The 25,922-nt window shown below is 47.9% G+C and overlaps 1 protein-coding gene across 1 annotated transcript in view; it reads right to left on the bottom strand.

The window, feature by feature from the left end:
- The window catches only part of MARCHF4 (membrane associated ring-CH-type finger 4), a 98,956-nt gene that overhangs the window by 28,199 nt on the left and 44,835 nt on the right, over positions 1-25,922 (bottom strand). The gene's annotated exons all lie outside the window — the stretch shown is intronic.

Here is a 25,922-nt window from a genome sequence, read left to right as displayed (position 1 = left end):
ACTCTCCTCCTCCCACAGAGTCTGAGCATGGCAGAGCACAGCACAGCGTAGCATGGCACAGCATAGTTTGGCACGGCACTGCCTGGCACGGCAGAAACTGGTGCTGGCCAAAGTGCTCCATCCTCCACCCATTTGCTCTTTGTTCCTTTTTACCTGGCTTGTCTTGGGTAATTGTGCTGCCTTCAACCATTCTGCCTCTAATAATTCTTGGCTGATGTGAACAGAGTTTGACAGGGATGCAATGATCTCAAATACCTGGCTCGTACGGAGCCCAGCGCCATGTGGTACTGACCAGGACTTGCCAGGCAGTGGGAGCTTGCAGCGCTCGACACGGGACTCTCCCTCCCAGAGCTCCCAGACCTGGAGGGACATACCTGACCGTGGGTGGCAGGTGTGTGTATTGGTCCTCGAAAGTCCTCAAATTTCACCCCCTACCCTGTCCATTTCCCCCAGACAGTCTGTCCCAAAAGTGAGTCATACTGACAGATAGCCTCGACGCCTGGCTATTTCCACCCTAGAAGTAAGCAAGATGAAGAAAAAGTTGTGTTCTGGCTTGTGACACACAGACATTTATAAGTGACGGCTGAAACACTGAACCTCCTGGCTCTCTCCCTTGTTTCTTATGTTGCCTTAAACAGGGCATCCATGAAACCCCAATATTATTCTGATCCATCTGTCATCCTGTTCACCACAGGACTAAATTCCTCTTTGCACATACATGCTCAGGAGCTCATTTTACAGATATTTGCTATCGCTTATTTAGGGAAGAACTGAGCCATTAGATTTTACTCCCCACTTCTTAGCGTTTAAAAGCCACAGTATAGACCCCGATAGTGTATTTAGCTGTGATCCAAGATCTAAAAGCTTTTAAAGGCAGAACGAGATTATCTACGGGATGGGGAAGGCAGGCATCCTGCTTTCAGTGTTGGGGAGAGGATATTTTCTCGTATACCCCTAGATCAGCCCCATCATAACCACTGATGGAGCACCAGGATATCAGACCCTGGTGTCTGAAACTGCTGGACACAGTAAAAGACACCCATCCCAGCTGCCCTGGGTTAGGAAACCAGACCCTGCTCTTGCTGACCCTGGTGGGAAATTGTCTTAGCTTTCAGGGTACCACACCGGGTCTCAGGACCTGAGGAACTGAGCACCACGCTGGGCAAGAGTGATACCTTTTTTTAGGAAACCTAATGCAAACACGTTAATCATTTCATTTGCTTCAGCTAGGTGACCTAAAACTGTCATCTTCCATGAAAATGTAGCAAAACTGTAAATAACTGTTTATGTTACAAAACCCGGCTCAGCTCTGTCACTGGTTTTCATTACACACTGGAGGGCACACAAAGGGAGAGCAGGAGCAAGCAAGGTTGTAGGATCTGTGAACCTTTTTCACCTGGAAAGGTGCAACAGGACAAGCCGGGAGAAGGGAAATGGGGAAGGATTAGATGGTGGGAAGGTGCGTGTGAGAAGCACCACTGATATTTGGCACTCAAAATCCCTGTGTGAGGTGCAGCTTGAGTGGGGCGGGTTCAGGTGTGCGTGTTCGTGCCCCTTGCTGGGACATGGACACAAGCACAAGTGTGATAAGGAACCCGCATGAGCATGTACTGCTGGGCAGGATGTGAACAGGGAGGGATCAGGGCTTAGCACAGCTCCTCTCATCCTCTGCTTGCTAAACCTGTGCCTACTGCACCCCTCTTCCATGTTAAGAGCCAAACTGATGCAAGGACCACTGCTCTGTGCCTTTGGTCTATCCTCCTCATCACAGTCCCTGGTGCTTTTATTTTCTCAGCAGATTCACCCCTCAGCACACAAGTGTGATCCCAGCACCAAGCAGGTAACGCAGAAACCTCCCAGCTCTCCAGTGTCTGCGCCTTTCCACCTCGCCGCACACCAGGGTCTCCTGCAGGGCTCAGAAGGGCAAGTGAGCGACCTGGGTTTTGTCTAATGAGCAGCTGGAGGCACCAGTGACGAGAGATCAGGAACAGGGCAGAACAGAGCAGAAACTCAGAGCAACAACCTCCAGGCAAAGGCAGAGCAGAAAAGCTGTAGCTGCAGCCTGGATTCACATTGTCTTCTTGGGTTCTGTAACAAATGAGTCTAAAAAATGTGAGCTTGTCTCTTCAGAGCCAAGAGATGTCCATAAACATCCTACACTGCTGTGGGGACCCAATGCCCCTCCCCTAATTGGGATGCTCTAACTCAGACAGTCCTGCCGGCTCCTACAAGAGCTCAGGACTCAACTGTGGATATGAATCCCCTAGTTTCTTGATTTTTGCAAATCTAGCAAAAAACCTAAGTTACTGCATTTTCTCCAGCCGTGTGAAATATTACATCCTTGCGTGTGGTGCACAGTTATTTTTGCATACTGTGAAGCCCAATTCTGTCCACAGCAGGCATTCATAAAACACTGCCACATGCACACATGCACACATGCACTCCTGTACCAGCAGAAAAATAAACACCAGGGACATATTAAAGTAATAAATCCTTTGTACAGCAAAGGAAAAGGAATCTCACCACTGGCTGTACAGCGAGCTCAGGAGCAGTCCATTGGCTGTGATACACAGGAAGGACTTGCTGTGCAGAGACCTCTGCTAAAAGCTACACACATACAAAAGCAAGCCCAAAATGAGGTGCTGATGGCAGCAATTAGGGTTGGAAATTAAATCCCCATGCCCATTTCTGTAGGCTTGTAGAAGACCGCTCTGCACATATTCTCCAGTGTGTTCTCACCGGTTCCCTCCACAGACTCTTTGAAGGTTCTACTTCCCAACACTTATTTTTGCAATTTTCCTTTGTAGAGTTACAACCTGTCACTTGGATCAGCCTAAGCAGCATTTCTGCTTTATCAGTCACTAGTGGAGAAATGCTCCCCAGCCGGAAGCTTCATCCTCAGCTTGCTCAGTGTTATCTCGTACCCCTGAAACAATCAAGTGGGCTTTAGACCCAGGGCACCTGCCTTTTTTGTGCTGTTATCCAAGTCTAAATTGGGGTTCATGTCAAAGGTGGAAAAAACAGAGTTAACAAAAAAGGAAAGGTGTCTTTGGCTTCAGCTATAATCCTCTCAACATATGGATAAAATACTCTTCCCTATATATTATTACTATTCCCTACTTCTGGGAAGAGTAAAATATTAAGCAATTATGTATAATATTCTTCCTTATTTCTTCCGGCTGTGATGGGAGCTTGTCCCTAGAAGCAGCAGCAGCAAGGCCAGGCTTTACGTTGTGGAGGACGATACTGCTGGAGATGAACTGGGAGTGTGGGTCTGTTCCAGCTCTGTCCTCTCCTTATGAATTCTCGATCTGTGCCCATTGCAATACGTCAAAGTGGCTAATGATTATCTGGGCCCTGCTATTTTAAGCCTACTGGGAGGAGTTCTGAGAAAGGATGGGAAACAAAATTATTGCCAGTGCTCGCTTCTGATGCCCAGTATAATCAGGGAGAAAATAACGACGTCAGGAGCAGCGTCACCCCTGCTGTGTGCTGGTGTGAGTGCTTTGCCTGGCTATTTTATCTGTCATTTATCACTGCTGGGAGCACATCCATACATTGCTACCAAAACTGCAGCTGCTCACCCACCAGCAGGCAGCCATGGGATGTGTTTCCCAGGCCTGTCCTTTTAACTTTAAATTAGCTATAGCAAATCTGCCCACCTGGTCTCCTTTGAACGTGGCAGGGCTGTGGACAATGGTGTCATTGGGCCAAGACTTGGTTTTCTGGGCTTTCCAGCTCTGCTGACCCATGTCTACTGCCTGGGCTACTCCTGAGCATCAGACCAGCTAGAAAGAGCTGCATTCTGCTACCACAGCTATTAAAGCAAACATTTTGAAAACTGGTGCAAGCTGTAGAGCATATCAGGATGGCTGATGGTGATCTTAACACCTGCCATGTGTTAACACCTCAGCTGTGTGTTTTCCCTGCTCAGGTGTAAAAAGCAGCATCAGTCATTAGTATCACTCACAGGACCAGTGCCCCAGGCCAGAGCAGGGCAGTGGGAAGAAGCTGAAGTAGTTGTCCACACTGTGAGGGCTACCATGTCTCTCTGAGTATACACATGCAGTTCCAACTGCTCACAGGAGCAGCTGCACACATGAATCTGACTGCTAGCATTTATCCAAGTCTGTCTTGTTTGGAAGAAGAAACTAGGAACATTTAATTTCATGTCTTCAACTGAGTCTCCTAAAAACACTTAAAACTTCACATTGAATTTAAATGCAGTGGGAAGTTTTATTATCGCAAATAAATGCCAAATGATTTCCGTATTAGGAACACAATTACAGAGGAATTAAGTCCAATGGCAGATAAACCCATTGTTACAGAGCTGGTAAACTTCAATAAACATGTACTAATGATCACTTTGTCTTCACACACTTACAGGAACTCCTCCTCAATCCTTTTAAACTAAACACTTACGTTACTACCAGCATCTCAGATTCTTTCCCTGAGTACCCTCCTGTGTGAGCACCGTGCCAGTCAGCAACAGGCAACAAGGGACACATAATAAGCACCTATGAATGTGTATATTGAATGAAATTCTCCAGCACTTGGGGAGATCGATGCAGAGTCTGGACCCAGCAAGGAGTGAGACGGCTTACATCCCCCACGGTGTTGTGACAGCACAGGACACAGTTATGCATGGGGCTCTGCAGCACGGTGGCATCTGCCCCATGCCCCAGCAGAGCCAGGCACGGACCCAATTTCTGTGTCAGCAGCAATTTGCCAATAGATTTTATTTGGGGAAACATTCCTGCAACCAGGCAGCTTCCTAAAACCTGTGGAACCTATAGGAAAACCTATACAAGTAATTATAAAAAAAAAAGCAATCACCCAGACTCCTTGCAGCTCTCTTCCCATCCCCAGGAACCATCACTGCTGCCATGCCACCTCCATGACCAGGACTTGCTCATCCCACAGCTCCCCTGCAAGGCCGGGCATGCCTGCAGCATGCAGAGGCAGCGCTGCCCCATGCCAGGCAAGATCTGTGTGCCCTGGGGGGCAACAAGCACCCCTGACCCCAGCAGAAAGAGAAAATGCAGCCCCATAAAGCACTGAATAAAATCCGGCTCTAGACAATTATTTCTGTTTCTCAGTCACGGCTGTAAGCCTGCGGCTGCCTGGCTGACATTTTCTGCGTGGGATCTTGGCCTGGGAGCTCCCTGGGGCAGGACCACATCTCTGCAGGACTCTGGCATGACAGAGGTGTGGGTCCCTCTCTGGGGCTCCTCATCCCCGCTGCTGTACGACTGAGCAGCCACAGCCGGGCATGGCATTCTGGGGGCTCTGAGATGGGGCGGGGGGGGCACAGCTCTGCTTTTTCCTGGTTTTCTGCAATTTTTGATGGGTATTAGCTGTTCTGGCAGCCCTGCGAATAGGGCACTTATCTCCAACAGGGCGATGACTAATCTAGCCACAAAACACAGGCATCCCTCTGCCTACAGGCTGGGTGCGAGCAGAAAGGCAGCTCAGCTTTAATACACCCAGCAAAAACACTACACACCCCTCTGGGACCACGAGGCATATTTTGGGGGTGCCTGGAAATGTGGGTGCTAGGCAGGAAAGGGATACGTTTCACAAGGTCCTGAGCTAAGACCCAATTTTTGTTCTAGAGCAAGACCTGTCTGAAAAGCCATCACATCTGCAGAGCTCCCGATCCTCCAAAACCAGCACGAATTGCCTTTCCGCCCACGGAGGCTGCTGCTGCAGCACCTGCAAGGAGCACCAAGGCTGCTGGGGCTTTTCTGCTCCTCTCTGATGAAAATACAAAAGGCTGCAGCCACAGCTGCAGGGAGGGCACGGTGGGACCCACTCCACAGCCCCCTTCTGCAGGAAAACTCGTCACACCAATAGCACAAGCGATGTGACTTTCTGTCTGAGCAGCTGCTGCCCACAGCCTTTGGCTTCACCACAGCCAAGAGGAATTTTAAGCCATCTCGTCTCCTGGCCGTCTCCAGTGTTTCGTGCCGGTCACTGCCTCTGGGACAGACAGATGCATGGACAGACAGAGTCGGGGGGTGGCAGCTCAGAATTTGGGACTAGGATCGAGAAGGGGGAAGGAAGGGAGACTTTCTTTTTTCTGAACCTTATTGATACCTGCAGGGTTTCTGGGACTTTTTGTTGCTGCAGAGCTAAAGGCTCATCACCTCACCTGGCCTGCTCACCACAGCATCAGTGAAGTTGACCCATGTTTTAAGCCAAAAGATGTTCGTTTTGGTTAAAGCGGATGACTCGCGAGGCTAAGCTGTGTCAGAGGCAGACAGCAGGCAAAACTCCCATAGCCCTGTGCACAACAACAGTGCAGGGATTTCAGGGAGAGGAGTCTGGCCAGTCCCCATCCCAGAGCTGTGTCCCAATCAGCAGAGCACAGGAAAGCCCAAAAAGCCCCTGAGCTGCACCATAGTGTTGGCTGCCCTCTTTACCAAATTGCCCTGCTCCTTCTCTGCCACCTTTGAGTGGGATGTTCAAAAGCAAGACCCTCACAGTGCTGCTGTTGTGCTCCCGTGATGCCACATCAAAAAAGCCTGAGGGCAACCTCGTAATCCACCTTTCCCACAGGGTAAGCAATGGTGCAAGGGACTCGGCTGGGCAGCAGCAGGAACAGGTCTCCTCTGCAACACAGATCAGCTCGTGGCCCCACCAGGGAGCAGAAAAAAGGATGGCTCTTTTCCCCCTTTAATTGCTAAAATCTTAAAGAGCTCTGCAGAGTAGGAGGGTGGGCAAGAGACAAAGAAAAACGAGGAATAAAAACTCGAGGAAAAAAAAAAGGGGGCAGAGACTTAAGAAGTCCTCGGTGCAGAAAGCCCAGTGCATTAGAGAGCGGCTCTGCCTCCCTCAGACAGTCAGCTGCCATGACTCATCCTCAGAGCAGTCTGGAGCGGTGCCCTCGCTCCTTCACTGATTTCCAGGGGAAGGTGATTGAACACAGCTCCATGGAGCTTAATGTGAGCTATCACACCTTTGTGCAATGCCTCGGAAACAGAAAAGCAGAGCAGGAACGTTGTGGAGTTTAATGTGAAATATTTGGATGTGGCTCTACCCATTCCCATTCAGAAATAAGGAAAAAAAGGGCTTGATTTTGGCTAGGGCTGTTTCAATATTCAGCTGACAGCAACTTGCCCATGTGTTTGCCCACAGGCAGGCACAATCCACCAGCTCTGGGCGCATCCCTGCCACCACTGGTGAAGACCAAAGGGAGTTGCTACAGGTGTCTCATGGTTTGACATCAATTTCCTTGAAGGAAAAGTACTTCAAAGGAACAGAAAGCATACATTTTTGTGATAAACAGAGTATCACAGTGTATTTTTTGTGCAGTGGGCTACAGAGGATTTTAACACCCCAATTTCAGGCTAGTGAAAAGTGAAGGGCAGAGAGCCCTATGAGGTAAGTCCCACTCAGCAGTGAAAGGGGCACAGCACGGAAAGCTGCCCTCATGCCCAGGGGTGCTGGGGGCTGGTTCTCACCTGGCACAGCCACTGCTGGGGGACTCAGAGGGGTGGACAGTCCCTAAGGGTCCCTTTGACTGAGAGAGAAGATGCTGAGATCTGTCTCTGTGTGCAGGTCGTGCCAACAGACAGGGCTTTCTGGGAGGACATTCCTCTGAACAGGAGTCGTGACCCAGTAGTTGTCCTCAGAGCAAATAACACAGCGAGGGACCTGTTGCTGTCACCACTGGACCCAAAGAGAAGAAGCCAGGACTGATCCTGCCCCGTGTCCAGCAGACCGGGCTATTCTGCACTGTGCGACACAGCAAAGGGCTCTACTGACTTCAGAGAGGAGAAAACACGTGCCCTGACTTTCTGCAGGTATTTTTCTCCAGCAGCTTGTGCTAGCAGCATCTCTGGCTTTGTTTATCAGCAAAATGCAAGCCCTCGGTCTGCAGAATCCAGGCAGCCGGGTGGTGTCTCCCCGCTGTACCCGATCAGGCCCTCACGTCTCTGTGGGACGCAGCATTGTGGTCCCATCCGCATAGATGGCAGGAGCTCACCCACCTCCCAAGTGACCAGGTGTTGGAGGTGACTTGCCCCCTGCTCTGCCCACTGCACCAAGCTTCATATTTTGCCCCTTTACAGCTCCACCGTCTTGTCTTTTCAGCATCAGCCCTTTTGGGTAGCCGAACTCTACACAAATTAATTTCTTAAGGTCAGAGAACAACCTTCCTAGGGGATGAAAACCCAGTTTCAAGAACCAGGGCTCAGTGCCCATTCAACAGAAACAGGAACTGGTGGACCAATGCCGCAAAGGACCATGCCACTGCCTACATGCACCACCATCAAAGTCACACCTGCAAACGCCGCCCCCGCCCCGTTTCTCTGGCACGGGGAGGCAGAGACCAGGCTGTCCCAGCTGCACACGGATGTGTTGGCCGAGCCCAGCTGCACCGCTGCCTGCCCTTGCTCCCACAGCTATCCTGCCGGCGCTTGGACGGTCTCAGCTATGCCATCAAAATACAAGTAGAAAAGGTTTGCAAAAACCTGTTCCACCAGAACAAAGTCAACCCTTGCCTGAAATATGGAATAACAAAGGATTTTCAGGAATTACTTATCAATAGCTCAAGGAGCAGAGAGCTTACAATATATAGATCACATTGAGATTTATTTACTTTTCTCTCTACAGAAGGATTTCCACAAGAAAAATAACTTTGATTAGATGTTCTAGAGCCCACTTCATCCTAATGTCATTGAACGTGTTTTTGATTAGCTGATTTAAGTAATTCTTACTAAATGTTGCTCAGTTGCAAGGAATGAAAAGGCAAGCATCTCAAATATCACCTGCTGTGCCTCATCAGGTGTGATAATAGCACCGATTAAGTGAGGAGGCTTTGGGGCACAGAAATCACAGTGCTGCGCATGTGAAATCAAGACACCTGAGCACCCCTGGGCACTTGGCTGTTGGAGCAACTTCAGCTCCAGGCTCATCCTGAATACAGAACGGGAGCTGTCTCAGCATCCCAGAGGAGAAGTGTCCCAGTCTGAAGCTCTTGGGCTTTCACCTGAAGTATTGGAGGCTTTAAACTTCTGCAGATTTACTGTAGACCACATCCATTTTGTGAGATAGAATGCTCTAGTCTCTTCTGAAAGATAAACCCACTGCTGTTTCACTCTGCTTCTTCTTAATTAAAAAGTATTTCAGAGAATACTTAGACTTATTCTGTGTGAGATACATGAGTAAGCTCAGTTTTGTTCCCTAGTACGCCAGGTAAATCTCATGCAACTCCATGAAGCCAAAGAGCTCTTCAGCACAAATCAAGTGCCCTTAAGTTATGGCTGGTTGTAATAAATTTTCAACCAATTAAAGAGGTTTTCCATTTTTTTTTTTTGTACAAATGGATTTTTCTAGTGAAAAAGCCTCAGCTAAATAGAATTCTTCTAAATATACCACTTCTTTCCCATGGAAAAAAAAAAAGGTAGCAATTATTCCTTATTATGTCTAATCCTTGGGGACCTTCACCTTTCTACTTCTTCAGTCCTCACCAGATCCATCAATGCGTATTTTAAAAGTTCAAAGTATAAAGTTAATGCTTTCAGCATGCAAGTACCATATAATGCAATTCTTATCAGAGATGTGCTCATAATTCAGCAAATTGAACTTTGCAGCTACTTCCCTGGGAAGCTGTTCATAAAGATACTCAGCTAATGGCCGTTTCAGAAAACATTATGGCATCAGCCGCTGAGGAGCAGCCATAGAAAATCCGCAGAAATGGATGATGATTTGACCCTCCAGACGATAGATCCCACTTTTAAAGACAGTGAAACAAACAAAGCAATAGACTTTTTTCCTTTTTCTCTTTTATTCCCCCGAGAAAGCTGAAAACGCCTTCAACGTAAGAACTGAGAAAATCTTTATTCTGTAACACTTGCCTCATCTTCCCAAATGAGAAAATGACCAGGTGCTGCTGGCAGCCTTACAGCAGTGAGATGCTCCTTCCAAAAGTGCAGCTACCGCTTAAGAGCTGCTTCGTGCCGGTACCATGAAGCTCATCAATGCAGGTGAGAAGAAAATAACAGTACTGCAGGATTTGGGGGTTCCTATTTGCCATTGGACCCTCAAGTGACCCCCAGCCAGGACTGAGGGCAGCAGAGTGGAGAACTGGGGGAGCTGCGTGTGCTTTCAGTAAGTGGAAGCCAATAATAAGGTGCAGACAGAAGCATTCCCAGTATCCAAAGGCAGCATTTCCCAGCTGGGAGCCGAAACAAAGATTTGGCAGGAGGGGCTGCCCAATGGCTCTGGATGGGGATGGTTATGCAGAAGCTCTTCCTGCTCCACTCGGGCTGGTCAGGACCAGCAGCTTAGGGATAGAAACCCCCCAAAGCTGTTTGTGTCTCCTGCCGTGTGGGGTGGCACAGGGACAGCTGTGGCCACTGGCCTTGGTGCACCCAGGGTGCAGGGGTGCCAGCTGCCACCGGAGACAAAGACACCCGGGGCGAGGGTTGAAAGCAGAAGTGGCAGAGGGACGATGAAGTGGGAGAGAACACATCACACACAGGGCTGCCGCGGCGGCCAGGGAGCTGCGATATAAAATAATGAGTATGGTTTGTTTACTTTTAGCTTCAGTAACGCTGCAGGACTGAGCTGTTTCATTAAGATGTGGCCTGATCTGCTTTTCCTTTCTGCCTCCTGGACTTGAGGAGAAGTATATGCAATTACAACATTCACTCCTGTAGAGCCCTTCAATTACCGGGTAACTCTGTTACGGCTTTTCCAAACATTACAAGACTTGTGCAGTAGGACATGACATCTGAAGTAATTCATTTTTCATCTGCCGATTAGTAGAAATTAAAATGGCTCTCAGAACATCCCAATCTTTATGTGAGATCAAGTTCCTTATTACTACAGAGTGTCTTAGTGGGGAACGCATTTCTTTTTAATGTCTCAGGCAACCCTGCAAGCAGAGATGCTCAACAAAAATATATGAAGGAGGTGGTGGAGGGGAGAATAGAGGCCCTCAGGGACAGTGGGTGGTGGAGCTCCAGAGCCCAGCCTTCGAATCCTGCCATAAGGTCACTTAAATACTTGGCGGAAAGTCAAAACGCTTGCTGGCACAAACATGCACTGGAGGCAGCGGCACCTCCTTTGGAAATGATGCTGTTACAGAGTGAGACTGAACTGCCTTTACTGGCAGTGAGTGAAAAACCAGCCATAAATATAAAGTATTTCTTCGTGCAGTGACGATGGATGCTGTGCAGGAACCCCAACGAGCCGAAACAAGCACTGCTGGTAATACCTCTGCAATGGGGGAGGACATGCAGGGCTGGGGGGGGTGTCTGCAGGGCTGGTAGCTCAGGGTCACAGCTGGAGGGGTCAGGGGGCTGCGATTAGATGGGAGAGCCAGCAGCAGCTTGGAGCAGCCAGAGCAAGGGATGGGTTCAGCGAGGGGATAAAAGCAGGGAGTCTTAAACCACTTGGCCATGGCAAGAGTGGTCACGTTGCCTTTTCACTTGCTTTCTACTTCCAAGGCATTGTGGGTGCTGAAAAAAATGAGGTTAAATACCCTGGGGAAAAGCTGGGATTAGGAGGTGGGTGAATGTGTTCTTGCCGACTCCCAGCACCATCCTCCCTCCCACCACAGGAGTGCGGTCCAGAGCTCATAAACCTGTAGACCCACTTAGTCAAAGTGCAGCAAAAATAAACCATGGGAAAGGAGAACAGGCAGCTTAATCCCCAAATCTCTTTGCCTAGCATGACAACTTTCCAGCCGAGAGCAGCTCAAGAGGATAGAGCCAAAGGTACCAGTGCTGGCTGCACTATCCCTGAAGCCGTACAACATTAATTCTGATTTTGCAATGCTGCCCTGGCCAAAGGCCTCCTGTACAGGAAGCTGCAGGAATCCATGTGTTTCAGTCTTTGCCTGCACACACCTCCTGGTGAAACGCCTTGTTATGTTTTCCCACTCAGCTGGGCAATCCAGCTTTCCCTTTCACAGGCAGAATATAAAAAAGAGAGGAGAAAAGGTAGAAATAAATCTAAGTATAGCTGTAACATCAGTAAAGCGGGCTACAGAGGCCATTTTCTATTTTGTCTTTCAGTCTTCCTTTTGCACAAGAACGTCAGTTTTATTGTGTAAGAGTGAAATACGCACACAGAGGCATGTGTATGTATAAACATGACATGGCTCTGAGGTTTTGACACTGTCGTCATTAAGATATTAAGCATTACATAGGGCTGATTTATTATCTGACTCTGCAATAACCTTTCAAAGATATACTGATTAGCAGTTTGCATATTAACAAACACATCAACACCCAGGCGATGTCAGATGTTGTGCATGGCTATGTTACACTCCAGAGGTGGCTGAATTTCGAACAGTGGCTAAATCATTTGTATCCTTTGGCACAAAAGATGCTCTACTGAAATACGAATTATTACCCTCTCTGCTGTTGGTCTTTATTGTGCTTTGTCAAATTGCTTTTCCCACTCCCTCTGGGATTTGCTGTTATCAGATACAGAACCTGTTTCTGCCACATCAGGTTTCTCTTACTACACCTGGATTAGGTTATTTAACTTGGTGAACTACATCCAGACTGGGCCATGATGGGTCCTCCAGTATCCTCCATTTGCTAGGGGGTAGGTGCCTTTATCTGAAACAACTCGTCTCCTTCCTCAGCAAGATGTGTCTCTGCACAGGAAGGCACCAGCTCCTGGCCAGGGTTTTCTTTTGTCTTGGTAATGTGCTCGACCTGCTCTTGGGCAGTGTTGGGAACGAAAGTGTGCACCAACCACAGGCTTCAGCCACTTGAGCTGCACAGAGACACTGCTGCTGTTATTTACCAGCGGCGAAGATTTTATTTGCTTTCTGATCTTCAGTCAGCTTTTAGAATGGGATTGTCCTTCACACCCACCCAGCTGCCCTACCCCACTTATTGGTGCACCAAGCTAAGAGGGACATGGAAATGTGACATTTGGCCAGCCCCCTTTCTTGATGATGACCTGCTGTCTTCTGGCAGGACCAGCTACTCCCTCACTGTTGAACTTACTCCTTCACTTCATGCTGCCAGCTGGGTCAGCAGGGACAGGTAAAAAGAGCGATCCTGGCCTCATCACTTTGCCCCAGGCATCGTCATTGCAAAGTGGCCAGGGCTAGGAGTCCTAAGAGTTGAGATCTTTTAGTGCTGTGCTCCTGGGCTTTGTTATGCCAAGAAGATTTTAAGAGGTTTTTGACAGTTCCTGGGGCTTTTTCTTGTGTTTGCAGAACTGGGGTTGGTAGAGAGATGAGCACAGAAATGATCATTATTCAGAGATGTGTATTACTTGGAATAAGTCCTGCTAATTGTTGAGATTTGTGTTCAGGGCAGAGTACTGTGTAATCAGCTACTCATCTGCTCTTTGGTGCCGAACGCTGAGAAATTGTGTCTGCAGAGACGAAAGCATTCAGGCAAGACTAAAGAAACTCATTACCCAGCCATCACCCTTCAGGGAGATGCTCCAGGAATGGGAAATATCTGTGGCAGCCACCGGAGCTCCTCGTGTGCTGCAGCGCACTGGGAAGCACAGCTGTCTGAGGTTGGCATGAGCAGAGCGGGTCCCAGCCCCGGCTCTCCCTCCTGCAGCTCTGCTGATGACATGCTGTTGGGTTTGGGGCAATCTCTGTGTCAGGATCCTTGTTCTGTGTGTCAGGGTAATGACTCTTACCCACCGCACACGGCCAACTGGAGACTTCATTTATCTGCATCAGCTGGGGGCTTTGAGATCTTGAATAAACGAGGCTGTTGAAGGGCAAATGATTAAACGTGCCTGGCCACCCATCTGTATGGACACTGATCTTTGCTGGTGTGACTTTGCTGCTCTGGCAGATGGAGCACGTCCCAGCCTTGAGCACTGGGGCAGCCCACGGCTGCTGTGGAGGAAAGTCCCGTCCCTTGCAGCAGCCCTGTCCACTTGCAGGGGTATTGAAGTGGAAAGTGTCTTTCAAAACCTCCCGCCAGCATTATGTGAAAGCAAACTCAGTTTTCAAGGGAAAATAAATTATCCTACTACTCCACAACCACCTAGTCAAGGGGCTTCTCTTATTCAAGACATTTACATGCGAATCCTCAGTCTGCCTTCTGCGTCCTTGCTGAAAGGAATGGGCAGTGGGACGTGATTTTTTTAAACTTAATTTCCAAAACGAGTATCTCTAGCTCCCATGCAAGCCTCTGTGAAGTGCTGGTGCTCAGCAAGGTCTTTGGCTCCGGGGATGGCAGAGCAGGGTTGAGGTGCCTTGGCAGGGACCTGGCGCCTGCATCCCTGACTCCTGCCCAAGCCACATCTGCCTTCATCTCTCATATCCATGTATTTCCAGAGGCAGTAAATTCACTCGGAGATTTATTTTTTGAGGGGCAGTGAGCAGGAAATGAAACTGGTGGTGCCTGCTGGCAGGGGTACTTGTAGCCATCCAGAGAACTTGGGCTTCTGACAACCCCAGGACCTGGCATGTGGTAACGCTCCTTCTGTGTCTTCCAGATCCTCTTCTTGTGCTTGGCCACCATCCCTGGGCTCTGCCAGCAGCTGGGAAAGCTGAGCGGGATCTTCAGATGGGACCTGCATCCTGGGCTTCACCATCCAAGATCTCCAGCAATTTTGTCCTGCTGCTGCTGCGAGGAGAGCAACGATTTTTGAATTTTTAATTTAATTTATTTTCTTTAGTTTCTTTGGAGATGTGGGAGATGAAAGTCTGCCCAGCAACAGCACTGATGAACATGAGCACGCAGGGGGCAGGTCTTGAAACGTGCTCTGCTGCACTGCCACGTGTTCCAGGGCTGGCTATATTACAGACAGAGAGCAGGGTGCCCAGGTTTCTCCCAATCAGCTTGTTTTTGGGTTAAAGTCACTGCTAATAGGAAATAAAAATAATCAAAGCCTGCTACTATTAGATCTGTCCATTGTTACGGGGAGGTAGCTCGCCTCCCCCCTTACCTGATTAGACTGCAAGGACACAGGGACATAAGCTGAGCGAGAGTTGCCCCAAGGTGAGCCAGAAATATGGGCACGTTTGTCACTGCAGGAATGATTTTATTTGCACAGCCTGCGGGTAACTCGGGCAGGTGAAGGCAACGCGCGCACTGCGGCTGTAAGGGAAGGCAGAGGGGAAGCGGTCACCTCAGCCTAATGTGATGAAAGGGAGCGAGGTGTGAAACTGCAAAGGAAACAGAGCTGGGGAGAGCTGTGGTGTGAGGAGTAAACACAGGCTGGCAGCAAGCGCTGAGCCCTGCCTGCTGCTGCCTGCATGCTGCCTGCAGCCGATAGCAGTGCCCGCTGTGCAGAAACGGCGAGGCAGCAACCCGGGGGGATTCGTTATTTGTTTTTCCCCATGAGACAGGGATAAAAAACTGCTAGGACTGAATGTGTCAAAGGCAGGCTGTCTCCAGACTGCCAGCAGAACTGGTCCTGCCTTGACCTGCATGATGCTTTGCCCATCTGCTTCATTCAGGCCTTGAGATTCTGGGCAGGGGGACCTCAGGGCTGATTACCTGCTCATCATCCTGGGGCACGAGCTCTTCAGTGCAGGGCTTTGCACTGTCCCCAGCTTTGTACAGCCCTTTGCATGTTGTCTTCTAGAAGCAAAACAAGTATTTTTTTTGCACTATGGAACAAGCTCAGATACGTATGCAAAGGCAGTCTCTCAAACCTGCCTGGTGACTCTGCCATAACCTTTCCTTTCTTCCCTGTCTGCTCATTACATGACCTCCATAAATCACTGATTTCTCCTTTTTCACCCCAGACTGGTGGGAGTAGATGGCAAGAGATGGGTGCACACGATATGTCACGTCCACCTGCACTGTTCTCTCAGGAGAAACAGCACAGGATACAGCCGTGAAAGGTGACAGAGGCAATATCTGGGGACAGACACAGGGAGCAAGGGGCTACAAGGGAAACGCCGTTATCCATCTTGTGGGGGTGCCTTAAAGGAACAGGCATTGGTGTGGGTGTACCCAGGCTTTTTGCCTTTCGATACTCAGTTATGGAGATCGTCACACATAGAAAAGCTTCCCTGTTCCTACTGGGCAGTGGGGGGAGTATCCCAAAGTGCCTTGGCACATGTAACAGTCCTATTACAGCCTTTCTTTTTAAGTATTAACATTGAATTAAAACTAAAAGCATTCTGGACAAAGTGGAAAACGTTTCCAGGAGCCCAACTTCCTAAAACACAGTCCAGGGAGAACCTGGGGCTTCTCCAGCTCAGACCTCCTCAGGAGGGACCGAAGAGCAGCATAGCCTACATGCAGCTGCTGCAGCACTGTACCTCTCCAAAAGGTGTCTCGGGACTTCTCATACCCAAGCCTTCTCTTTAATTTGGTTACTAAAGACACTTGTGGAAAGCCACTGGGCTCATCTCCATGGTCCTGTCCCTCGTTATCAGACACACCTGAGCATCCCATGTACATCCTTTAAGAGCAGAAAGCAAGGCAGGCTTAGGGTTTGGATGAAGCAGCAGGATCTCCTTTTGGGGAGTCTCAGGCCACATGTCCAGGGTTAATCCCAGGGTCACTAGGAGTGGAGCCTCCATAGCTGAATTACTTCTCAGAGCAGCTGTGAGGAGGTACTTTTTAAGCCTCTATTCAGGCAGGAAGGTGGCTGGGCATGGGTCTGCTATGGGTCACATAGGAAATTTTTGCTGGTTCTCTGGTGCTGCTGCTGGTACTTTGGTGGCTGGGATCTTGGCCAGCTCTGCTGACCTGGCTGAAAACCAACATGGGAAAAACTGAAGTCCTTGGTGGGGCCAAGGAAGGGATAGATATACAGAAGGGAACCTGTCTGTATAAGGAAGCTGTGTTCCCTTTTTGGCAGCAATGTTATGGCCTTGATTTGGCTTCAGTGGGTTGTGATATGTTATTCCAAGTCAGGTAGGATTAGTTTCCCCAGTGGAGTGACAATGCTAATCTGCATCTCCTTCCTAAGAGGATCAGCTCATGAGTCTTGCAGTCCCATGGAGAGCAAGTACCATCCATTTTTCTCAGTTTACCTGATCTCCTCTGCTTGCGGGCATGTAGTGCCTGCATGTGCTTTGTGAGCTCCTTCCCAGGCATGTATTTTAAGTGTTTAGTAACAAAACACAAACTAACATTGTTCCTAAATCATAGCTATCGTCACAGGGAAGAATTAAGTCATCTGGCAGCCTATGGTGACCAGAAAACACCTAAGCCCACCCTCTCAACAAGGAATTTGCCCCCCACCTCCTGGGCTGGGCAGCCCTAGGGGTCACTTTAGAGCCCTCAGGGACAGATTTGTTGGTCCTGGTCCATGATGCAGCCAGGTGCAAATGGAAATATGAGCTCTGAACTAATCTGACTGGGATTCCTCCTGCATCCACCTTTACTCTGCATGTTTCTCAGGTACAAAATCTATCAAGAGCAGATTAATGGCTGGATGTGAGCAGGGACCTGGCATGAGTTTTTTTAATCTGATGCTAAACACATTTTATCTTTAAGCTTCTGTGATTCAGAAGTTCCTCACTTTTCTCCAGTCCCTAAAGGAGAGTTTCTGCTCTGTGCAGTGTGGGACTAGAAAAATGGGACTGCCATAGATATAGAGAATGGTAGGTTATGTCTAACCTACCTTACCCTTGCTGTGTTTTAGGCTCCAGACTTATCCCTTCTCCCATGGACCTGGATAGAAACATCCAGCCAATGGGGAGGGAATATTTTTCACGGGAAAGCCGATCCAGCTCTGATTACTTTTTTTCTTCCCTGATCATCAAGATTTTAAGATAATCTTGGGGCTAAAAATCAGTTTTTAGTCCATGAACCACCATTTCTCTCAGGTTTAAGGCCCACAATAACATGGCTGCTCACCCCTGGTTTCTGTTGGTGCTCAGCATCCTTCCTACTCTCTGTTTGGAGCTTGCAGACTTGCCCTTCTCTCTAACACCATGCTACCTTCTGGGGCTGCCCACCCTCACATCTTTCACCACATTAATCCAGAGTCTCTGTATCTGGCCTGTACTTGACATTGTTTTTTCTGTGGGTCAGGCCAGTTTGTCACCTGTATCAGTTCAGCTGATGAATGCCATTACCACTCTCTGCAAACCTTGCTGTGCACTGCAGCACTGCATAGAGAGCTACATCTCCCTGCACTACTCCCAGCCTCATAGAAACATGCTCTTGCAACCCAGGAGCCTTTCAGGTAGGCATTCACGTATTTTCTGTGATTTTGCTGTGATTCTGTGCTTTTGTGAGTTGTGACACTGCTACCTGCACTACTGTGAACCTGTGATGAGCTCACTCAGGCTGACCTGTCGTCTCAAGCTCTCTGCAAATGCAAGGAGCAGTCTCTGGGAGCACCACAATCCATCTTTTTTGCAAGCGTGACATGATAAGATATTGTGAAACTGAATGCCGAGACTCTCAGGAACAATTATGAAATCTGTACCTTAAAGACCCTCGATTCCCCCACTTAATTCTCTCTTTTCCTTTGCACTTTAAGAAACTATCTTAGCCTGTATTATATGAGAGATGAGCACTGCCAGCAGCAGGCTGGAGATCCGGTTGAATTCTTTGGGATGCTTTTCCTCAGGGCAAATACTTTTTTTTTTTTTTTTCCCTTCCCCTATTCTCCTGAATGGCTCATTAGATCCTATTTGGGTGGAAACAGTGTTTATGTCACTTGGGAGATACTCAGAGCTGTCTGCCAGGCAAGCACTATCTACCTGGAACTATTTTGGAGGATGCTTCTCCGCAATTCAACAGTAACTGTAACAAGATCAGCCAGGTGTATTAGCAAACTGGGAGCTTTGCTGAGCAAGAATATCGAATGAGCAATAAGCTGTTTACCAATCTGAGATTTACTTATTCCTTCATGTGTGAGTTTGAAGCTGGTTGCTTTCAGTGATGGTGGCTGATTTGAGGGTTGCTTGTCCTGAATCAGATTCACAAAACCTAGAGGACATTTAGCACAGGGGAATACCTATGCTAGAAGTTGGCAAAAAGGCTGGAGAGGGACAGATAGACACTGTGCACATGGTCTGCTGCAAGATCAGGGAGGGAGAGTGATTATTTAGCAAAGTTCAATGAGAAGCAATGGGAAAAAGTGAACAGAAATTCCCCACATGAGAATGGTCTGCCTTAGCATGGATGATGCTCTCCTGGACTGGGAAGGGTCTTCCCCTTGCATCAACTCTATTCTAGCCTTCACGTGCCATGAGCCACAATGGTTCTACCATTCTGTGGATGCCTTTTCTGGACTGCTGCTGTATTAGGAATAACACACCTTTATCCTTGTAGCCAGAGAAAAAAACCCTAAAAGCATTCAAGAGAGGCTCTGCCAGGAGAGCACATCTGAGTGTAACTTTAGACGAAGTAGTTTCTTTGGTGTGGAAGTTTTTGTTGCCTTGTGCTGTAGCTTGATGGTATCTCCTTAGACCAGGAGCTGTGAGCCTCCAGCCCAGCCACAGAGAGCAGACCAACAGGAAGCAGATCTGAGCTACAAGAGGTCCATGGGCTGGTGGCCAGCCACACATCTTCCCTCGCTTACTGAGGTAAATGCCTTTATGTTAAGAAACTGGAGCCTGCTTTGAACAGACAGATACAAGATTGAAGAGATTGCTTCAGCAGCCAGCTCCAGCCTCCTGTTATTGCATGTCATATAAATTTGCTTGCAAACATGCTCTGCTCCATTATAAAATCCATTCAACTTAATGCCCCAACTCCTTCTAGAAGGCTCCTCTAAAACCTCCCTACTTGGTCACTGAGAAATTTGCTTATGATTTTAACCCTAAATTCATACCAGTTCCATCTATATTAAATATTCCCACTGCAAAATAATTTTTGGGGGCTTGAACAGCTTTTTCCCCTTGTGGAGTTCGCCTTCTCTCGTGTGTTTACAGAGGTAAGTCAGTCCTCTATCAGCCATTTCTTTTTCCTGGACTCCCAAGCTCCTGCTCATGAGACCACCTCACCGTGGCTATGTGTGTAGCCCGTTCCTGTGCTGCTTCTGGGTTGAAGGTCCCCCCTTTAAGCATGAGCTCCTCATGCTATCCGTAGCCTAGCCCTTTCTGCAGCCAGACACAGAGGTATCAATATTGCACAAGAGCTGGGGAGGAGAGTGTCTTCCACAGTGTTGGAGGATCACATTTGTCTTTTTCAGCCCAGAAGTACCCTGGTCATTCAAAATCAAATGACAACACAAAGGTCTTTCTCTGTATTACAGATGCAGGGATATCGGGCTTCCTCAATGAACCTTCTTTCTGTTGTTCTTAATTTTTGTAGGGATGGACATGTTGGACACAAGGAAACATACATCCTTCTGCTTCTGATGTGTGTAGGACTTTCCAGCAGCATGTATAGGAATATTATTTGCACCAGATGGTATATATTGGAGCCTTGTGAGACCAGCCTATTGGAGGTGGAAGCCTCACAAGCGTATCAAATTTCTAATATTTGTACTTTGGGAACTGGCAGATTTTTACAAGAGGATGCTACACCTTTGTCATTGCTCCACAGGAGATCAGCTCCCACTTGCCCAAGCCTTGTCTGGGGTTAAGCCCTGTGTTGCTCCCTCGCATCCTGCCCGCTTCAGTGGCAGGGTAAGGATCTGAGCCGCTCCTGAAGCCAAAGGATCTTCGAATGACAGAAACCCCTGGCTATAAAAAGCCAAAAAATACGGAGGAAAACTGTGAAGGGGCACAGTACCAAAAGCCCAGAGGAGCTGAAGATTTCCTTCAGCAAAATGGAAGCCTTCTGTGTCCCTCTTGTCTGTGTTTCCCTCTAAGACCTGGGGCACAGTGAATACTTTCACGCAGTGATGCTCTAAGCTGTGGAGCTGGGAGGGGGAGGATCGCCCCATCAGTGCTGGGAGGATTTCCACTTCTCTTTAATGGCAGAATTCCTTTGTTTCCTGCTCATTGGTTTAAATGTTGCACTGTCCAAACAATTCATTACAAAGGGGAATTAAACAGCTCCTTTCATTTTCCACAATAATTGTTTTATTACTGGGAAACCTTTTCTGCTGCACTGTAATTTAATGGACATAAGACAAATGTACTCATTTAACTGTTTCTAAATTTACTTGGTGCAACAAAAGGGAGCTTGACCTTGCAATGATGGGATTTGAATGACAGGTACTTTTTAGAGGTAGGTCAGGATATAAGGCCAAATAAGGACCCGTCTTGGGGAAACCTGCTGCCCTGTTCCTCTACTTCTCTCCAGCTTTTTCCTGCATGTGAGGCAGAGTGCTGAACTGGAGGCAGAGGTTCAGACCTCTAAAATACACCTGGTACCATTCAGTACAAGGCAGTCCTCCCAGGTGTGCTTGGGCTGGCTGTGGCAATAGTGTTGTACCACGACCTCAGGTTCACAGGATGCACAAGAGGAAAGTCCCGTGTGTGTTATTTTCTGCTGTGATCTTTTGAAGGCTATGGTTATTTTCAGACCTCGTCCTGTGAAGCCAGTGGAAGGTTGCAGGCACAGATTTTGGAGTGCTTTCTGGATCCCTTGGGTGCATTGTGCCCCCATGAGCACATCGGCAATGGTGCTTAACTACTGGTGCTGGAAAAGCAACAAGGTGGTGAACGTGCTCCCTAGCACTTCTCTTCCTCTGTTTTTGCAGAGGAAGGGCACAATCCCCAAGCTGATGTTTGAAGCTCCCCACGGTTTGGGTGAATTTGGCCTTTGGGTTTCAGTGAAGCCTGTGGTCCTATCCCACGAATGTGGCTGGTGCGATGGTTGGCAAACAGAGATGGGTTAACTGTGCTTATTCTGCAGCAAGCCATCTTCCATGTCACAGTAAGGGAAAAGCCTGGGTCACTGTGATGCCCAATTCAGCTGTGGTGTCTTGGCTGGTTGAATCATTTGGTTGGCTTCACATGCTCATAAAGAAATGAGGGGGTGGGGGGCAAAATCAAAGGAGCTTCCACTAAAACCAGTTTATTCAGGCCTGCAGCCAACATCCCAGGTGCCCTGAATCTTCTGGGACACGTGTCAGAAATAAAAAAGCCCCAACTCTTTAACACTTAATTCACAGAAATTTTTATGCTTTTTCCTATCCATGCTGCTATTGCTTGTGAGAGTACGAAGGCACTCTAGGGATGCAGACAAAGATTTAAGACTTAATCCCTTCAATTTCAAGCATTTAAAAAATATGAATGCAGCACAAGAGTAACTGCCTCTCCCAGGTCTAAGAGATGTCAGTAGTATGTGAAAGGGAAGGTCAGAAGAGACAAAAGAAACCTCAGTCCTGCTCCCCAGCAAATTCAACAGCAGAATTCTTATTGACTCTGCTGAAATTGGGACCTTGAAGAAAGTGTCTCCTGCTGAAACACTCTGAGGATATTTTAAAACCAGATTAATAAATAATTGGACCATCTGCATCAGAGTCTGTGAGTGGAGTGACACATGGAGGGTGTCTGTAAATGGAAAAGCTTCAAATATGCAGAGTAAAATACACAGTGGAATGGATTTTTTTTTTCCTTAATAGACATAATTATTGCCAATTTTGGTCCCTATTGCAAGCACAATGAGAGGCATTGCCTGAGAGATAGGCTGATTTCTCTGAAGAACTGAACTGATAAATAGTAAAAGATTGCTTCTGCCCTACAGGGGTGACCATCATATTAGTAAGACAGAGGAGGGTCAGGAGCAATACCAGGGAAATGGTTTTGCCTGAGGCCATGCAGCAGATCAGCTTCCCATTTCCTAGAGTCCAGCTGGGCTCCTTTGCTTTTTCACAGAAGATGATATTGCCTCTAAGGCTACCAATATCTGCTGAATCTCCTCCCATCACCACTGGGCAGTGTCTGCCCTGAACTAGACAACTGTGTTTTAATTAGTATTCCTCTTGGGGTTGCAACCGTGGTTGGGGTTAATGTTTCACACCAGCAGTCTTGATAAGAACTGTGTCAAACCAGAAGTTCATTAGAAGAGGTCACTTCTGGACCAGTCTTAATCCCTTTTTCAGGTGTTTTGTTCTTTTTCCTCCTGCAGCACAAGGAAATGAGCTGCTCAGCTGATGCATTGTGTGGCAACACCTTCCTTTTGCTGCCTTTTGACCTCTTATCTGACATCTGGGCACCCTTTGGTTCCTGGATTGGAAGAAGCAGTCAATAATTTATCGTTCTCTGTTCTTGTCCTTCACTCTATTCTGGAATTTATAGATTTCCACCCTGTAATGCCCACCATCATTCCTTTTCCAAGTCAAGGTGAGCTAGCTTTTTGCTTTTTCTTATCTGGAAACATAACAAAGGAAGGTGGTGTATTTTTGGGGGGGAAAAAAAAACCCACCTTGATTTGTATAACCTATAGATAGCAGCAACACCAACCTTTTTTAAAACCTGAAACATTGAGAAAGGCACTGACAGCAAGAGAAACACTCCCACTGAGAGATGCTGAGAGTGGTATTTATCCCATCTAGTGTGCAGTGCTCCCATGCAGACATCCCCATCTGAGGTTGTCCCCCTGGGCTCCTGGTTTAGGGGCTAGTCAGCACGGGTGAGAGAGGACAGGGTTTGTTTGGCTTATTTTGGGTGAGATGATGCCTGCCTTATAGCCACTGTCTCTAATGGAGGCTGAGGCAGATGTGGACACTTTTTAATGTGGTGACACCACCCTTAAGTAAGACTCTCAGCCTGGGAGCTGTATCAGTAACCAGCCGTGACCAATGAGTTGGTCTTGACACTTTCTCGTTGTACCATACCCATTATTAATCCATGGGACTAATGCTTGGTTTCTAGACGTTTCTGAAGGTATGGGGTGTAGTGTGCTCACCCTCCCCTGCACACCTAGAAGTTTCCTTTCTTCAGTCTCAATGGCAGAAATTTTATCTCAAGAAATCTAAGATGTGATATTTTTAGGCTTTTTCCTGCACAATCAGGCTGACTAGAATTTAAATTTTTTATAAATGCAAAAATATTTTTGATCAGTTGATGTCTCGTTTACACTAATTGCTTTTGAATATAATTAGCTTTTATACAGATAACTTTCCTCATTGTTAAATTGTAGTTGAGATTACATTATATGTATATGGAGAGGGAAACAGACTTTCTGTTTCAGTTGATTTAAATATATCTTTACTGTGAATAATGCCCTTTGTATTTTTGGGAGAACAAAGAAGAAAATAATCAATCTCACTTCCGTTCCTCTTTTGGTGTTCTCACGAGCAAAAGAAAACAGCAGCACTAGCATGAAAAAGATGCTAAATATATTAAACACATGCCAAAGGCCTATGAAAAAGCCCTTACTCCTGTTAGCAATGGGACTTATCTCCAGTGATAAAACTATAAGGAGTGGAGCATACCCTTGAAAAAAGGCAAGGTCCCACCTGGATGGTGGAACAGATAGTGCTGCCAGGAACAGCCAGCCCCTAACTTTAGACACCTCTCAACGTGAGACCCAAAGGGTGAGACAATGCCAGGACTGCACCCATGAGTGGATGACTTCAGGGGTGCCAGGAGGGGCAAACCACACAAAACCTGCAGCACATCTCTCCAGCCACTGGTCTGTGACCAAGGCAAGATTGTGACTGAGGACCTCGCCCAAGCAAACAGTTATAGATGATGGGAACCAAAAAAAGTGGAAGAGGATGGAGAAGTGAAACTAGCGGGTGTTGCCATGTAGATCACTTATTTTTGCTTTCATCTGCTCTCCCTAACATGGTTGTGAGCATTCAAGGAAATCCACGAGAAGAGATGAACCCAAGGGCTCACTTTGGCCAGGATGTACCTGACATACATCCACAGTGCACCCTGAGGATAACCCATGTGCCCTGCTCTCATCTGAGGCAGTCTAGGGCCAGGCCCTGCTGGCATCAGTGGGACCTTGACCACATCTCCACACTCAGCCCCACCACCCCTCACCATGTAAGAGCACAAGTGGAGTCTCTGGTCATAACTTGTACCCAGATGCTACACCTGATGGGATGGCAAGGCAACATTTGTGCAACCTATGGTTGCCACTTATGCTCCATGGTCTTACAGTCTTAACCTTGAAGGGTAAGAAGTTGGTTTTCAGGAGCAACTTTCACTCCAAACTGCCTGACCATCCCCTGCTGAAATTCCTGACAGTGGGTTGGGCCAAGGTGGCCGTCACAGCCTCTGTGGGAGATTTGGGACAGGAAGCGTGGATGGCAGCTCTGACTTGCCACTTCTGGCAGGTTGGATAATGGTTTAATCCTTGTGCAATGCCTCCTGTCTGCATTTAGGCGTTCAACAAATGTGAAGCAGAAATAAAAGAATTGCCTTGTTAAAATCTGGTCACAGAGCTGAAGATAATACCCGTCTTTGTCAGATACAAAGTCATGCGAGCCCCAGCAAGGAAGGGAAATGATAGATGGAGCAAAATGTACCTCCTGTCCCTCAGACAGCCCCTGCTCCTTTGCGATCCCATCAGCGGCTGCCATCAGCACGTAACGTCTCCGGCAGTAATGAATGACTGACAGCGCTGCACGAATCCCTGCTGGAGAGCTGTCAGTCAGGGGCTCCCGGGAGGAAACGCAAGAGGAACCTGATTGAAGAAATAACCCCTGATCCAGATCTCCAGTGACTCCCCTCCCCAGTCTCATCAGCAGATCCAGACACACCCCCGAGGGCTGATGCCTCCAAGTCGTGCAAACACGGCCGTGGCTCCTTCTCTCCCTGCTCAGCACAGACACCTCCACCCTTTCGGATTTAGCACTCAGCTTCTGGCTGAAGGCTTGTTCCCTTGCTCCTGGCTTCTACCCGAGCATGGCCCATGCTGGAGAGCCACCTACCACTTGCTCCCCTTTCACCAAAACTCTTGACTCCCCCAAAAGCTGCCTGACTCCCTCCCAGCCCCACTAACATCAAGCTGTGAGCATGTCTTGGTATCTCACTCCTTTGAAACTGCCCCATCCAGGGCTCAGGACAAGAAACAAGGTTCAGCTCTTCTGACAGGACCACTCCATGTGGGCATTTGCTGACCAGGATTTAGACCAGTGTGCTAGAAAGGAAAAATCACTTATTTTTCCTGATTCCAGTCCCCTGAGCACACAGATGC

This window comes from Caloenas nicobarica, chromosome 6, assembly GCF_036013445.1.
Source record: "Caloenas nicobarica isolate bCalNic1 chromosome 6, bCalNic1.hap1, whole genome shotgun sequence".
NCBI lineage: Eukaryota > Metazoa > Chordata > Aves > Columbiformes > Columbidae > Caloenas > Caloenas nicobarica.
Note: the sequence above shows the minus strand (reverse complement) of the source record. Positions and strands in the feature narration are given on the sequence as shown.